Genomic DNA, 18,386 nt, shown 5'->3' on the forward strand with positions numbered 1-18,386 from the left:
GCTACACAGTGGGTATAGATGAATCATGTATTTTTTGTATTTTTTTCTAAGCATGGCTTGGTGTTATTGTAGAATAGACTAGAATAAAATAAAATAGAATAGAATTAAAATGATTCATGGTCTCACTTGGAAGAATACAGTGGATGATGGAATTCTTCTGAACAAGAGCTGAAACACCTCAATATGAACAGAATTCTTAGCTGCAAACAACAGAAAACACTCTAAATAGTTTAAATAGAAATTAAACAGATTCATGATATTTGGCAATTTTCAGAATCTCTGGGATATCCAGAGAATTAGGTTTGAAGTACCAAGAAAGTTATGAGGTCAAATTTCACTATATATTCTCTCTAAATTAATACCACAATATCATGCCACCACATACTCACTGGAATGGCTAACACAAAAAAAGACTGACAATAATACATATCCCTGAAGATGTAGAGCAACCAGAAATTTCACAAATTGCTGATGGAATAGTGAGTTTAATAACCTGGAGGATGTATGTTAGGGGCTCCTGGCGTTCTTGTAATTTTCACTTTACTGCCAACAATGCTGATCAGGTATTTTCATGTGATAATTTACTGAACATCATCTTTATTGTGTATTTTTCTTTATGTATGATATCCAATAAAAGAAAAACATTTTGGGTGACCAAAGAGCAGGACAAACATCACTCCACTTTCTCTCCAGTTTTAATTTAGAAGGCTTTGAGTCAGGAATAGTGGGGGTACCTATATAGACTTAATGGCACTTTACAGGCAGAACTAGATATATCAAAAATGCCCTAACCATATGACAAAAATGAATAAATAAGACTACACTGCAACCTCATGAAAATGTATCATTAGAGAAGAGAAGAAGTAAGGCGCACACTGGAAGAGGATATTTGCAATAAACAACTGATAGAAAATTTGTATCCAGAATATATAATTTTTAAAGACTATTACAAAGGAAAACACAGAAAACTCAGTGTAAAAATGGGCTAAAGACTTGAACATGCGATTCTCGAAAGATATATATATATAAATGATCAATAAGAAAAGAAAAACAAGAGAAAAATCATTAGTCAGAGGAATGTAAATTAAAACAATATGAAGTATTAGTAACACCCACCAGTATTAGTAGAAATAGAAAGATGACAAACAAGTGTTTGAAACAGTTTAGATCAAAATATACAGTTAAACATTAATATTGTTTATCCATTTATCAATTAATGAGCATTGAGATTATTTCCACTTTTTAGCTATTATGAATAATGCTATTACAGACACTTCTGTGAAAGTATTTATAAGGAAATATGTTTCCACTTCTTTTGAGGATACAACTAGGAGTGGAATTGCTGGGTCATATGGTCATCCTAAGTATCACACTTTGGAAAACTACTTAACTGTTACTCAAAGCACTTGGATCATTTTATATTTCATCAGCAATGTATGAGGGTCCAATTTCTCTATATACTCACCAATACTTGTTATTATCTATCTCTTTTGTTCCAGTTATCCTAGTGGGTGTGAAGTAGTATCTCACTGGGGTTTTGCTTTGTATTTCCCTAATGACAAATCATCCTTACTATTTTGTGTGCTTACTGGACACTTCTATATCTTATTTAGAGAAATATCTATTCAAATCCTTTGTCCATTTTTAAGTTGGGTTATTCATGTTTTTGCTGTTGAATTTTAAGAGTTTGTTAAATTGTTTGAGACTAGTCCCTTATCATGTTTGTGCTTTGTAAGTATTTTCCCCTTTCTGTGGATCATCTTTTCACTCTTTTGAGGGTATACTTTGAAGCACAAATTTTTTTAATTTTGTATTTTTTGTAGATTGTCTTCTAGTACCCAAATCTCTCAGTAATTGTTTATATGGGAATGGGTTAATTTCTCCCTTCATTTTTGAAGGACAGTTTTACTGTTTAAAGAATATTTGACTGACAGTTTTTTTTTTCTTTCAGCACTTTGAACATGCCCACCCACTGCTTTTGTTCTTCCACAGATTCTGATGAGAAATTAGCAGTTAATCTTATTGAAAATCCCCTCTACATATTGAGTCACTCCTCTCTTGCTGCTTTTAAGATTCACTCTTTGTCTTTAAAAGTTTTATTTTGATGCTTCTATGTAGATTAACTTGAATTTTTTAAGTATAGTTTGTTAAGCCTCTTCAATATGTTTATTAGTGTTTTCCATGAAGGTTGAAAAGCTTGCAGGCATTACTTCTTCAAATATCCTTTCTGCCTTTTTCCCTTCTTCTCTTACACATACTCTTCATTATGTATATCTTGGGACCCCCGATTGTGTCCCACAGGTCATTGTTCATTTTCCTCATTCTTTATTCTTTCTGCACCTCAGATTAGATTATTTCAATTGACCAAACAGATTTTACTGGTTTTTTTTTTTCCCCTGCAAGCTCAAATGTTGAGTCCCACTTTTATTTCACTGATTATACCTTTTAAATCCATAATTTTTATTTAATTTCATCAGCTCAGCTAATCAGTGCACAGAACTTTTTTAAATAACTGGAACCAGTAGGTCTCACAGCCTTTGCTGATGGATTCTTTGTATGTGTTGGGATACAACATCAGTGCTCAGACAAACAGCTCATAACTCTGCCTTAGTCTTCACTTTCAGCTTCTGCAAGAAATCTCAAGGTCTTCTTGAGAGTTTAGGGTCTTCTCTAGTCTTCTCTAGGCATACACACAGCTCTGGGCAGGTGTTGTGGTCTTTTAGATTCCCTGGAACCCATTTGAGATTTTTAATCCCACTAATACCACATTGCCCTGATTTTCCTTTTAAAGTTTTTAAAGTTTTTCTTTTTGAGCTATTGTTTACCCCAACTATTACCACTACCTCTGGCAGCTATGATATAAAACAACTGCCATTGACAAATGCCCCCAGGGAAAGGACTCTTCACTCAGAGCAAGTATAAGTAAGGTCAAACAAAGAGAAATCCTGTACATGAGTGCTTCCAAAGAACTGCCAGACAGTACAAATAACTACAATGCTCTACTAAGAAAGGTGATTTTGGAAGCTCTAAACCTTCTCTGCCCTGTCCAGTTGTTACTAACCTTCTGCTTATATCGATGATTACGGAATGGCTGATTTTCAAAACAGCTTTGGAGCTGGGAGAGGGGTATGGCAATAGGACAAGTTTAAATACCACAAATCTAACTATTCTTACCAAGATTTAGCTATTTTTCTTGAATAAACACTTGTCAGATTTTTGAAAGACTTAGGTTAATTTCCAGAGATCTGAAAATTTTTATTTTGACAAATTTTGCCAGTGTACTCATTTCTTTTATGAGAGGTAGATTTTTGGAAGACCTTGCTCTGCCACCCCTGATGACATCACTCACTTCAGTTTTGAGAGTAGTATTACTGGATCTAAAACCATGATGACCAGATTTTTTTCTTTCAGCCCATAAAGATGTCACTCCACTGTTCTTTCCCTTGCACTGTTTCCAATGAGAAGTCTGCAGCCATTCATGTCTTTGTTCCTTTAGCCTTTTCTCCCTGTAGTTTTTGTAAATATTTTTTTCTTTATAACTGATTTTAATCAATGTAATTATGAATATTGCTGTATAATTTTACTCATGTTCCTAGTTTTTGCGCATCTTGGATCTACGGTTTTATAATTTTCAGCAAATTTAGAAAAAAAAATCTAGCCCTTTTTTTCTTCAAACAATTTTTGTCCGAATCCCCAACCTCCTTTGACACTCCTTTGTAATTACACATTTTTAAGGTTTCTTTAAGTTGTCCTACAACTCACCGATGCTTTCATCATTTCTTCCCAGTCATCCTCACTATTTTTTTTTTCTAAAATTTCTGTTGTTGCCTTTATTCTTCTCTATGTAATGTGACTTTTCCCTGGATACCTTCAAGATTTTCTCTTTCTTGTTGGCCTTTAGCAGTCTGACTATGATGTGTTGGTAGTGTTTCTTTTCTCTTATTTGTTTTTTTGTTTGTTTGTTTGTCTTTGTTTTAGTATTTATCCTGTACAAAGCTCACAGAGCTTCTTGGGTTTTTTGTTTAATGCCTTCCATTATTTTCCTACATTATGTATCTTAAGCAGTAGCCACACTCCTTATTTAAACACTCGTTAAACAAACATAATTTTTACCCAAAAGGTAAAATTGAAGAACAGTTTCAAGAGGGAAGATGGAAGAATAAACAAGTATTACCTATTTTAGGATATTCTACAACTAGCTTATTTCAAATTGTGGACCAGCTCTCTTTAGCAATATCTTTACTATTACTATGTGAGGCAGGGGAAATTTTTCATTTTTAATGTGAGGTAGGGGAAAATTTTCAATTTTCAAAGTAACCAATTACATTCCTAGCAAGACAGAAACAAAATTCATGCTGCAATTTCCCATTAAAACTATAAAACAAAAGCTAATTACCTTTTAATGTGGATGAATCACACATCATTCCACATAGTGATCTAAAATTATGGTATACTACTCACAGGGGTAAAATTTCCTCACAAAGTAATTCCATTATAAGTTAAATTATCTTTGTAAGGGTAATACTGAAAACTAACCTACAATTCTAGCATTATTTGTACCCTTCCTTCAAGTAACATATGAGATAAAGAAAAAAGTACTTTGGAAAGTGTGAAGTGCCATATACATTTAAGATGATAACTTTTCTGCTTTAAGTTCTAAATAACTGATATACACTCTGCTTTTATACATCATCCACATTGGTTTCAAGTAACAACTGTTAGAAAAACATCCAAGGTTACATAAAGTGAATTTCTATAAGGAAAGTAGATTTTATTTTATTTTACAGATAGTCTACATAGATTGAATTAGTTAGAAGACTGCTAAATCTCTTCTTCACTTTGTGCAGTTCACATTACTAATTCACACCAAAAAATAACTTATTGAAGGAGAAGAGAATTAGCCTCAAATGTCACACTTAACAGCACTAGTTCTCAAAATACCACAGTTAGTTATTATTAAGACAAAATGCACCCCAGATGTTCACAAAACCTACCTACTCATACCAACATTACAGTTCAAAAGAGAGAAGAACTGATTTTCTGAAGTAAAAGGCTTTTGAGAACAGGATGAACCTAATGACATGCAAAATCTTTACTAATAATTAATAACCCAGAGGTTCGCAACTCAGCTATAGCTAAGAAGCAAATAAAGGTCAGTCTTAACAGAGTATCTTCCAGTTCCCCCCAAGAATTAGTAAAAACCAATAAATATTGTTTTAATTGTAAAATATAAGAACTTCAGAGCATTTGAGATAATATATGAGATTTTCTTTTGTAATGGCATTTTATTAAAAGTATTGTAAAGCAGGAAACAGATAAAATACACCAAAGAATATGTGTTCCCTCATTTTCATACAGATATGCAATATTCCTATGGGAGTAGCACTTTGTGTCATTTTTAATTAGATGGCCTATACTGACCATTAAGTCAGTAACTAAAAATAAAATACCTCTGCTTCATATTTTCTTTTGGGCTTATCTGCTGTCGCCATGGGCAACAAGAAACATTTTTTGTGTTAAATTTGTATCATGTGATGTTGATACATACAAAACATACACACAAACACACACGTACATCTTATATAGTATAGGATAAACATCCGTCAATTCATTACCTAGCTTAAAAGCTAGAATATTAAAAACACTATTGAAACTCCTGTGTACTTTTTCCAGTTTCAGTTTTGTCTACTCTACCATAGCCCCATTTCTACCAAGGCAACTGGCTTCCACTTTTTCAGAGATTTACCTTCAGTGTATTTTTCCATACACTATAAATCCTTCTATCTTGCTGTTTTGCAGTTAACAAAAGTAATAATACTGTATGTAGTAACCTGAAATCACTCATTTCACATAATATATTTCTAAGATTCATACAAGTTAATGTACATAGTAGTTCATTCATTTTTACTGATGAATTTATTTCATTATGCTATACAACTATGTATTTTTCTATTCTCCTGTCAATATGAGTCAACTTATGAGTTGTTTCCAAAATTTTATTTTTATATTTGCTTCAGTGAATTTCCCTGGAATTTTTTTTTTGATTGCCACTGATGTATATGCGCAAGAGTTTCTGTGAGGTGAGACTTTTCATACCATGAATCACTTCCTAATGAAATCAATATAGTTACTATCAACAGTTTTTCATGTTTTTAAAAAGAACAGAATAGAAATGTAATTCCATAAAAATTGGTTTCAGTTACTTCTATATACCTATAAACATGTATATTTATATATTTATGATAGTAGTGGGATCACAGTGTACAATGTAATGTGGGTCTGGTTCACAAAAGTTTGAAAACATCATATACTAACAAGTGGAACTGCTTAGTTATAATGAATGTCCATACTTAGTTTTACAAGCTAAGGCCAACATATTTTCAAACTGTTTATACCAACATAAAGATTTATTTACTCTGTCCAAGAGTGTACATATTTTCTATATCCTCACTAACATTCAGTCGCTAAGTATTTTAATTTTTGCCAATCTAGTCACTGGGTGTAAAATGGTCTCTTATTTTCGTTTTTAATTTTCATCTTCTGATGACTATGAGACTTATTATGTATTTATTAGGCATTTGCTGTATTCCTGTGAAAGACATCGCTTTCAGTTTCAGATGTACCAAGACTTAGCCTGACAGCAAAAGGGACATGGAAATAATTTCAGAGTTAGCAATTACAACCCAGTTACTAGATCTAAGACAGGTGACAGAATTCTAAGACCCAGAGGGCCAGCTTTGATTGACACTGGCTCAGAAATTGGCTCTGAACTTGGGCTCCCAGGGAACCATATAAAGCAGACTGAGAAATTTCGGAGAGACTCATGTAAGTCAGGCCATGCCCCAGCAAATGACATATAAGCATGTAGAACACAATCTTTTCCTCACTTACAAGTTGGTTTACAGCCAACCCTAAATATATCTTAGTACATACATACAATCTGTGACAAGGGATGATTCTTGAAATGTTTCAATTTCTGGATATTTCTCATACTCAAGTTGTCTGAGGAGTTTGGGGGGTTCTAGTCTCACAAACCAGTGTGACAGGCTTTGCACAAATGATTTTGCTTTTGTTTTTTATTTTGTTTTTAATGTTAGAATCCCTGCCTAAGCATTAGTGAGATGAAGTTCCCAGAGTGAGACAAACCTGTTCAAAACTCTGTCCCAGACACTCTGACTCTATGACCTTGGCAAGTCACTTCATTTTCTTCTTGGGTCTTAGTTTGATTCCCCCTTTTTAAAAAATTAATAGTAAAAGTAGTTACCTTGCAGTATCATCATGAAGAGTTATTAAATTAATAAAAGAACATATTCAAAATTTCTGGTGCAAGGCCTGCAACACTAACCATAGTGGTACAATAAATACTGTTAGGCATCTTCAAGTAAATGCATATTCAAGCACAGACTAGGACTATGACCTTGTGAGGCTGATAAGGATGCTTGATCCAAATACTCTGCCCTATGGAGTTTCTGGTACAGTAGATGTAAGACACATACAGAAACAATCACAATACTAACAATAGAGGCTATACTAAAGGGTGGTACTAAACTGTCACAAATATAGGGGCCACTTCCCCTCTAGCTTGGTTGAAAAAGAGGGATTTTAACAAGGCCTATAATTCTGGTGACAGGAAAAGCAGAGGCTGGAAAACAGCAAAAATATACAACATGGAAAATTAAAGAACAGTTTAAATAAGCATTGAGTAGAATAGTTTGTGGAGAACACCCATTCACCTAACGTAAAAATGAGACTTATGGCCAGGAAGTAAGTTAGGGTCAACCCATGGAGGGGTTTGGATGCCTGGCTAAGATGTTCAGATTTTATATGCAGGCAGGGAGTGTCAGTGAAAGTTTCTGAGAAGCTGTTGTAAAAGATTAGACTTCTTATTGGAAGAAAAAGATGGAGGAGGGAAACATAGTGAGGGGTGTTGTTAGAAGACTAAGAGGCACTGAGGCCATGTGAACCATAAATACCTACATTATAACTGAGATAATGGGAATGGTGCCAGGAAAATTGCCTGTGTTTTCTTTTTTATCTGGCTTATCCTGGCTAGCAAAGCATGTGAGAAACTTTACCTTCTCTTCCAAAGAGCCCCAGAGGAAAATGGTTAGGCTGAGAACAAGAACCCTCATATTAATAACAAAGGAGCATCTGAGCTCTGAGAGGAGACTACCATTGACGCCTGTGAGTTGCTGCTCTGAATGACTTTATCTTCTAAAGAGTGTTGTGCTGTTTCCGTATTATGCTTTCAGAGACAACATTGTAGACATTTGAACTTTACTGAGAACGAAGTCAATATTTCAACAAATTTAGATGCTTTCCTCTTCCTTCAATAAAAGAGCATGGGGGCTTGACAACATGGTACTGAAAAGTTGTCTGCTAGTTTATAATACTATCCCCAACAATGCCAAAAAGAAAACGTTAACTTTTAAGATGAGCAATGAAATTTAGGAAGAGAAAATACCAGTATATATTTGGAGTATCTCTCTCTTAATGGCCTCAAAATACTTTGCAAAGACAATCTTAAAGGTTCTTACAAGGAAGTAGATACATGGTAACTACTGTCATTCTATTTAGTGGATGTGGGTGATCGGGTGTGAAGAGATGAAAACCAAGATTTGCTTCATAAATTCAACAACAGAGACATTTCAACACTTGGCCAATACACAGTTAAGAACTGAGAGCTGCTACCAAGTTATCAGGAGTAGAGAGAGGAAACGTTTACAGTCATCGACCCATTCCTTGACTGCTCAGTGATGTTTCCTGCTTCCATTTTTTTTTTTTTTTTGAAAAATAGTAAAAATTGGTGGATGGAGAAGTGACTAAGAATTTGACCTTAGAAGTAAGGTTTTAAATAACTTGATCAGCGAATGTATTGGCTCTTCATAATATGCTATACAAAGATAGCTACAGAGCAGTATAAACTTCCTTGGTTTGGAAGCAACAAGATTATTCACTGAATGAGTGCCAGGCATTGAGCTAGACACGTGCAGGGAAATGCAAAAATAAATAATGATCAGTGTTTTAATTAACATGCTACAGCGGGTAGAAGACAAGAGAAAAGTAAGTCCACTGGCCTGAGACAAACAGACTGGCTCCTTAAGGAAGTGCTGATGTGTTAGATGATACAGAGTGGGTGCTGTAGAATTTGGGAGTGGGAGGTAAAACTAGCTATCATTTCATCAAATTGCTTCCTTAATAGTACGTAATCATAAATATATACCTAAGTATTCTGAAAACATACAAAATGTTTTCAAGTACATAGTTTTTGTTTGTTTTTTTATCTAACACTCTAGAGATGTTGGAATTATCACAATCTCCATGTTACAGATGGGAAAACTAAGAATCAAAGAGGCAAAGTCATATCATAATTTATAAAATCAAACTGTCACATAGAAACACTAATTTGCATATAAAACAGAACTCATTCAAAAAAGAACTTGAACATGGATATTTAAAGTATGAATTCTAAAGTAAGTCTTTCACATTAATTCACGTTTCCAATCTATATTCTTTTCTTTATAGTTCAATCTCTAACTAATTTATCTGCATATCCTAGCAAATTTCAACAAAAAATGTATGAGATAAATAAAGTACAAGGTGGCATGTGCTGAAAATGCAAAGTGAAAAGACTGTGATTTTTATTTGCATCTAAGTTCTCCTCAGTTTGCCAGAATTGTACTAAATGCTTCTTGAAAGAATCCAGCTACCACTTGGTTTCATTGTTAGCAAACATTATGAAGCAATGTTAATTAAACTGTTTAATTATATAGTCTGATTACAACATGATACCTATGTCAACCATAATTGATTTCAGGCTCTATGTGATTCTGGTATTTGGGAAGGTCCCAGCAGGGGACATCAAGGTGGCTGGAATAAAGCCACTTTATTTCTCAATGGTTAAAATGAGTTTTCCATAGAATGATGCCAGTGAGAAAACCGAATCTCTATCTGGAATTTTTTAAAGAAGTATAAAAAGTAAGGGGCTTTTTAGGTCATGTCTGTATATGAAGAGGAAAATAAAATACCTTGTCTACAAATAATTAAGATGAAAAGACCTAATACTGGTATCTGATGATTCTGTAATTGTATAGCAATTACACTCATTGAGACTCTGCACCAGATCAATGAGTTGACACTGAGCTATCCCTATCTCTTAGACTTGTAATCCTCACATAATTAGACTTCTAAGGAAATTCTTCTTCTGGGCTAAATACCTATTTTCAAAGAGAGGTGTGCATAAGGCATCATACACTGAAAAAGAAACAGCCTGAGATATGATTATGACTCATTTGTGGTTATGACCAATAACTAGTTATATAACTTTGCACCTTCACCTTCACCGTTTTGAGTCTCACATTCATCATTTGTGATAACAGGAGTTAAAATAAATGATCTCTAGGTTATTCTAGCTCAATATCCTATGGTGTTTAGATATGACTGCTATACTGCAAAGAACTATATTTATTTTCATAAACTCAGCACATATCTAAAAAATATCTCTACTTTTCTACTTTAAGAGTTTCGGGGAATATCTCATTGCTATTAAATCTTCAGAATCTCAGATATTCCCAGGTGAGCATCTGAGCTTCAAAAATATTTTAGCTTTCTTCAAAGCACTGGTCATCTGGAGAAATATACAGCTGAATATCTACTGCACAGAGAGACTGTGGATCTAGCTGTTTCTCAAAGTAAGTTTGCTAAGAAGCTAGAACTACAAACCTCGCAGCCCATGAATGGAGACAAGCCAAAACAATGGAAAGAATTTTCACTTTAAGGAGAAAAATCTGTTTATTCTTCAGTAGTTCCCTGACTTCTGTTCACTTAAAATCCAATGGAAAACTCTACAAAGACATTGCTATATTACATTTTAGAAAAAGTCTTGTAAGTATTCTAAAGAAGACATTTGTAGGTGGGAAGTCTCCCTTCCAGCTGCCTATGTAGGAAGACAATTTTATTTCTAGAATTTTTTTTTCTTTTTCTTTCTAGTTCCCATATACAGTAATCAGGCATGAACAAAAGCGATCATTTTTCTAATAACTTTAGAGACAGACACCATCTTCTTAAAACCTAGAGAACTTGGACAAATCTCACTGCAGTATTATTCAATATATCTGTCCCAAAGATATCCAGGAAAAAGGTAGTATATCTACACAAAACACATTTGATAAGGATGATAAAGGTATATAAAGCTAATGTTATATTTCTTAAAACTCCCTTAAGGTCAGTAAGTAGGCTTCTGTATCAGTAACACATTGGGTCTTCCAAAGAAATATATCAAATTAGGGAATGTGCCCAGGCAGGTCACATGCCCACACTTTGTGTATGTATGGTTAGCTCCACATCTTCCATTAAGTTGGTGTGTTTCTTGACTAATTTGGGCATATTCATGGCCTTGGCCAATACACATACCCACATATTTTTCTTGATATTTTTTTCTCTGTGTTTGACCTTTGTAAGGCCCTACTACCTTCCCACTGATTTTATTATTTTTCTCTAGTCACCTCCACTCCTTGTCAACTCCCTTTGATACATGGTAGAGACATTGGCAATGATACTTATGAATTTGTATAAGATATACAAGATACAACGTAATCTGTGGACCTCATAGTGTTGCTGAAAGAATCAAACACTTTGTCAAGTGCCAAAAAACTGATCTGTGGATGGGGAACAAAAGATACATACATTTTAATTTATCAAATAAGGTAATCTTTATCAAAGTGAGCACTGGGATGCAAAATCTCTAGAGCAGATCAATAACAAGAACTGATAAATCTCAGAATTAAGGTGCTCTTTCCAGTGAGCCTTCAGAACACTAAGCACACATGACAATCCTAACAATGCGGTATAATGAACAGGGCCCCTTGATCTTGTTCAGGAGACCAAGGACCTGGTCCCAAGCAAAGGTTTCAGTTTCCTCATCTGCAAAATAAGGATAATGAGACGAGCACATGTTTTTTGGTCACCTACTGAATGGTTACCATCTTACAAGGAGCATCTGATATCATTTCCTATGACCCTCAAATCAGCACTAAAAGGCATGGTATTAGCCCCATTATACAAATGAGGAAACAGAAGCACAGAGATGTTTCCATCTCTAAGAGGCAGAGCAGGATTTAGAAGCAGCTCCATTTGAAACCAATGTTCATGCTCTTTTACCACACCCTGTAGTTCTCACAGTATCCTAAGGGATCTTAAGAGATATCATATTTGAGAACAGATTATACATTTCAAAGTATTATACAAATATGAAGTTTAATAACATTAGTCCTTTGATATCTAGGCATGGAAATTCAGGATTGGGTACAATTTTTTACGAGTTCTATCTCCCGATTAGATGATTAGTTTGCAAGGAAGCCTGCATCTGAATTTCTATTTCTTTTGTACCATGCATCTCACATAATGAGAGCTCAATTAATGTTAATAACTAATCATGTTATGCTATTTCCACAGTTTTCACATTTAACTTCAGGATCCATTCGATATAATTAAAGGCATCCACTGTAAATTCTATATAGAGTACATTCCTTATAAAATATGAAAATTTAGAAGTTCACGTAACATACCTTTGCTAAAATAGTAAGATTTTATCTATATCTCATTATTATTTTCTATTTCTATTATTTATTATTAGAGCTCAAATTCACATTGCAGGGGTTTAATGGAACATGACACCAAGCAATTATTTAAAAAGAGGAAGATTAAGGCATTGAGCTACTTCTCCAGACTACTATAAATTAAGCAGATATCCTACAGGTAAAGGATTGTTAACTTATTATCATTATCTATATTTGACTTACTATGGAGCCAATATGACCCCTCTGTTACAAAAAATATCACTTAGATTAAAACAATTTATTAAATTGTTAAATTAAATTAATTGGTTAATTAAATTAAACATTTTAGTTTTTAGTTTTAAAAGTCAACAATTCAAAAAAAAAAAAAAAACTCAAAGTATAATGCTATTACTAGCATGTCAACTTGAAGGGATTATTTTCAGTACTATCTCCTAAAGTAAAATTACTAAACAGGATGTAAGAGATGAAAATAACAAAATTATTAAATTTTAAATCTGGGGCCAGAGAGCTACATGTTATCTAATTATTGTGAGAAGTAGAAGGGAGAACAGTCAAGATAAAAGAAAAGACGTCAGGTACAGAGGAAGAATAGGGATCTAGGTATACGGAAATGAACAGAGTGAGGAGAAGGAATGAATTCTGGTGTATATATTCAAACGCCCAGATCTTGTCTTCACATTGCCTCATTTCATAGCACTTATGAATACTGATACAATTTTCCTCTTTAGTTTAAAAAACTTACAAATCCTGTAGATGTCATCTCACAAGCACATTGGAATGAACCAGGTAAATAATAGTTTACCTGGTACTTCAATAGTAAAACTGGAGGGAATATTGATTTAATGTTTCATGAATATTGCAACCCACTGTTTTCAGAACATGCAACCTAGAAGTCATTCTTTTCCTCCAAAATAATGAGAACACAATCTGTAGCCTGGAATGTCTGTCTGAACAGCACAGAGAAATGATTACTTTCTAGGGCAGTCATACATAGCCTTTTGCGAAGAATACACTAAACAAAACAAAACAAAAATTCCTTGTATTCTAACATCTCAAACACCTTAAAAAAAGAAAATTAGGCAAAACAGTAGGTAGGATCATAGGAATACAGCTGAGAACCTTCAAAAAGAGACTGAATACAATCTGCAATGGCTCCCTCAACATAACCTCTATCAGGGTGGAAACTCAGAATAACTTTCTTGAGATAACATCAACTCAGAACATCAAAACATGACATACTCAGGACCATGACAGAAATATTTTCTGGACCTAATGTATCTAAGGATGTCATCAATCCTTAGTAAGGAGAGATTGAAAATATTATCCAAACAACTATATTCACTATTAAATAAAATTTTAACCTATCTATTCATACACAAACACAAAGTTGAATACTTAGCAAATAATGTGTTAGTCATATCATAAGTTCAGCCATCAAGTGATTCATTCGTAAGTGTGACACTTCTAAATTAAAATAATCCTTCCAAAGCTGCTATCTGTATAAGTCCATAATCTTTGTATACACCATGAGTTACATAAATACAGCCTCAATCAGTTTTCAAAGATTCTAGACAGGATTTGCAATATTATTTTTCAGATCAAATAAAAATAGTTTGGGTCTGTTTTATTTAAACTTGATAAAAAGGGTGAGAGTTGCATGCCTAACTAATGGATCAGTAGATAGCATTTTCAGTTGATAATTAAATATCACAAATCTTTCTTCTAAACAGGTAAACAAAAGGAAATCCTAACTGGTAAATTTTTCTATAACATCTTTACAACTTGATTTTTCTCATGTTACTACCTTAATAAATCAAAGCACAACTAGAAATTTTGAAATTCACCACTACAAGACTCTTTATGAGGACTGAAGGCATTTATCAAAAAAGAAAAGAAATTTCAGGCAAAGGATCTGTGATTGTTCTCACATGATTCTCCTCCTCACTCAATAATATATCTCCTCACAACTCAATTACTCAGCAATCAAATGCAAAAGAAAGATAATATAAAACTTTTTTTTAAATTAAACACCTAATGAGCAGACAGTTATCTTTCCAAGGGACATCTTCGCTTTTTCCTGTTTCATGGACCAAGTTGCATTGATAAAAACATACCCGTGAAAAAACTGGAGATTGCAGGAAAGCATCAAAAGACTTTGAGATGATAAATACTTCACTGGGTCCTGTTGCCTTTACACACTACACTTCTGCTTCTTCTGGATTTGACTCTCCTAATGGCTTGAGATTCTGTTGTGTTTATTTATTTGCTTGTTTGCTTATTTGTTTTGGCTCTGGTTAGCTAGCTTACTTTTTTAACCATACTTGGAAATAATATCTGAGATTGAAGAACAGGAACTAAAATATGCGGAGAGCAATCTCAGCAAAATGGCAGCACAGGAATTCCTAAAGCTTGTCCTATCCCCAGAAACATCAACTTAAACAACTATCGACACGCAAAAATAATTTTATGAGAGCCAAGAATTCCAGGTAAGGAATTACAGCACCTGAGTGTAGCACAGAAATTAGAAAAGATGTATCAAGGAGGTAGGAAAGATAGATTCACATTATTCTCATAACCCCTTCCTAAGCCCTGGCAGCCCAACACACAGAGAGATACTCTCCCCATAGGAGAAGGAGAGAGAAGTAAGTCCAAATTCCAGGCCCACCCCAATGGTCCCTGTGTCCTGACTGGCCCTGTGGACCCACGATCTAAGCCTGCCCGTGAAGACCCAGGTCCCAGACCTATCACCATAGGTTCAAGGGCTAGTCCCATCCACAAGGGTCCAGGCACCATGATGGTCCCTGTGTGCACAAAAAATAGGCCTGCCCACTTGCCGACTCAGGCACCAGACCTGCCCACCCAAGGACACTAGCAGCAAGCCTACCTGTGGACATCACCAGACAGTCCACCCAGAATCTCTTGACAGGCTGCCTGGTGAAGGGCTCTCTGCCTATCAAAGTCAATCTGTAAAGACTGGAAGAGGTGTCTGTTTCCTCAAAAGTGCAGGCACCAATGCAAGGCCACAGGATTATGAATAATCAAAGAAACATGACACCACCAAAGGAAACTAATAAAACCCATGAGTGACTTCAAAGAAATGGAGATCTCTGAACTGTCTGAAAAAAATTCAGAATAATCCTCTTAAGGAAATTCAGTGTACAAGAAAACACAGGTAGACAACTAAATAAAACTAGGAAAACAATGAATGAACAAAATGAGAAGTTGAACAACAAAAAAATAAAAACCATTAAAACTAGAAATCCTAGAATTGAAAAATACATTGATTGAACTGAAGAATGCATTAGTCTTCAACAATAGACTCAACCAAGCAGATGAAAGAATTAGTGAAATAGAAGACAATCATCTTAAGCCATCTAGTCAGAAGAACAACAATAAAAATTAAATGATTAAAAAAAGCCTACTTTAATTATGGAATGCCACTAAAAGAAACAATCTATACATCACTGCAGTCCCAGTATGAGAAGAGAGGAAAAATAAAGCACAAAGCTTATTTAAAGAAATAATGGCTGAGAACTTCCTATACCCAGGGAGAAATCTGGATCTTCAAGTTCATAAAGCCAACAGGTCATGCCAAAATTTTGACCCAAAACAATCTTTTCCAAACACTTTATAATAAAACTGTCTAAAATCAAACACGAAGAAAAAAATGTTAGAGGGCGGGGGGTGGGAAGGGACAGACTGGGATTTCAAAATGTAGCATAGATAAACAAGATTATACTGTATAGTACAGGGAAGTATATACAAGATCTTGTGGTAGCTCACCAAAAAAAAAGTGACAATGAATATATGTACGTTCATGTATAACTGCAAAATTGTGCTCTACACTGGAATTTGACACAACATTGTAAAATGACTATTACTCAATTAAAAAATGTTAAAAAAAAAAAGAAAGAAAGAAATGTTAACAAGAGAAAAATTAATTCATATATAAGGGAAACCCCATAAATAAATCAATGGATTTCTCAGCAGAAACCCAGCAGGCCAGGAGAGAGTGAGATTAATAGAGTCAAATTGTTGAAAGAAAAAATTACCAAACAAGAATATTTTACCTGGAAAAGTTGTCTTTCAAGAATGGAGTTTATCACCATTAGACGTTTCTTACAAGATGATGAAAGGTGTTCTTCAAGCTGAAATGAAAGGACTCTAATTAGTAACATGAAATGATATGAAAACATAAAACATACTGATAAACGTAAGTATATTATCAAATTCAAATACTCTAATACTGTAAAATGGTGTTGTTAATCATTTAACTAATAAAAAACGTTTAAAGAACAAAATTAAAATAAATACAGCTACAATAATTTTAATGAATAGACAATACAAAAAGAGGTAAAACAGGACACCAAACAAAATGTGAGGAGAGAGTATAAGGGTAGATTTTTTTCATATGTGATTAAAGTTAACTTATTAGCTTAAAACAGACTATTATAACCATAAGATGTTTTATGCAAGTCTCGTGGTTAAGCACAAGGCAAAACCTGCAACTGACAGATAAAAGATAAAGAGAAGGGAATCAAAGCATTTCACTTTGGAAAACCATCAATTCACAAAGAAAGACAGCAAAAGAAGAAAGGAACAAGAAAACTGCAAAACAGCCATAAAATAATAAGATGACATTAGTTAAGTCCCTAACTGTAAGTAATTACTTTAAATGTAAATGTATTAAATCCTCAAGTCAAAAGGCATAGAGTGGCTGAATGGATTAAAAAACAAGAAGACAAGACCCAACTATATGCTGCCTTCTAGACATTCACTTCAGCTTTAAGGATATACATAGGCTCAAAACGAAGGGATAGAAAAAGCAAAAAGTGAGTAGGGGAGTTAAACTTATCACACAGAACAGACTTTAAGTTTAAAACTGTCACAAGAGGCAAATAAGGTCATTATATATGATAAAGGGGTAAATTCATCAAGAGGATTCATCAAATGTAAATAAATACACACCCAATATCAGAGCACCTGGACAACAACTGATTGTGGGCCATGATACCCTAAGCAAAGGACCCAGTTAAGCTGTACTCTGAGATAATAAATGCGTGTTGGTTTAAGCTGTACACACTAATACAATTCTGCAATCAAAACGTCTGTTTAAAGTATTAATGCCTGTAAGAAAAAAGCATGCTAGTCTAAATTATTTTTACAAGAGACTTTCCTTTAATAGATACTGATAGTGGGATGGGGACTGGAAGTTATTTAGAAAGTATGACACAACTAGGAGAAACCTGCATTAATTTCTTGAAATAAAGAATAATCACTTCAAAAATGAACAAAATAAACAGACGAAACTATTGTATTATTGGACTCAAACATTCAAAGCTTCTATCAATTTCAGATGCCTGTGAAAATCATCATCCTGCTGTACCAGCAACATTACTATTCTCCTAGTTGCTTTTAAAGTTCCAGAGTTCCTTGGGCACTTCCTTTTATCACCAAATTTTGATCACTTTATCTCTATAGGCCCATAATATCTGCCTTCTCCTTTTCATATAAAATTCCACTCTCTCTTAATTCTCATCACTCCTGACCTATATAACAGCATATCAACTAGTCTTTCAGCTTCATTTACTGACCAAAAACTTAGGGAATACCTGCCATGTGGTAGAATATTCAATAAAACATTGTATAACTGTTGTCAGAGTATCTTTCTAATGACAGACATAATCAGGGAAAAGAATCTATCAAAGGCAGCCACTGTCAAACACAGGTTGACTGACTTTGCATTTCAGCTAACTTTCAATTAATCAATCAAGCAATACATTAGAATTAGTCTAAAAGAGTCAAATA

At 34.1% G+C, this 18,386-nt stretch overlaps 1 long non-coding RNA gene across 2 annotated transcripts in view; it reads right to left on the bottom strand.

The window, feature by feature from the left end:
• LOC116157488 (uncharacterized) overlaps positions 1-18,386 on the bottom strand; it is a 264,959-nt gene that overhangs the window by 123,471 nt on the left and 123,102 nt on the right. For both annotated transcript variants that reach the window (XR_010384173.1, XR_004141589.2), the window contains one exon: positions 16,649-16,726. This is a non-coding gene — a long non-coding RNA (uncharacterized LOC116157488). The remainder of the gene's footprint in view (positions 1-16,648; positions 16,727-18,386) is intronic.

This window comes from Camelus dromedarius, chromosome 15 (assembly GCF_036321535.1).
Source record: "Camelus dromedarius isolate mCamDro1 chromosome 15, mCamDro1.pat, whole genome shotgun sequence".
NCBI lineage: Eukaryota > Metazoa > Chordata > Mammalia > Artiodactyla > Camelidae > Camelus > Camelus dromedarius.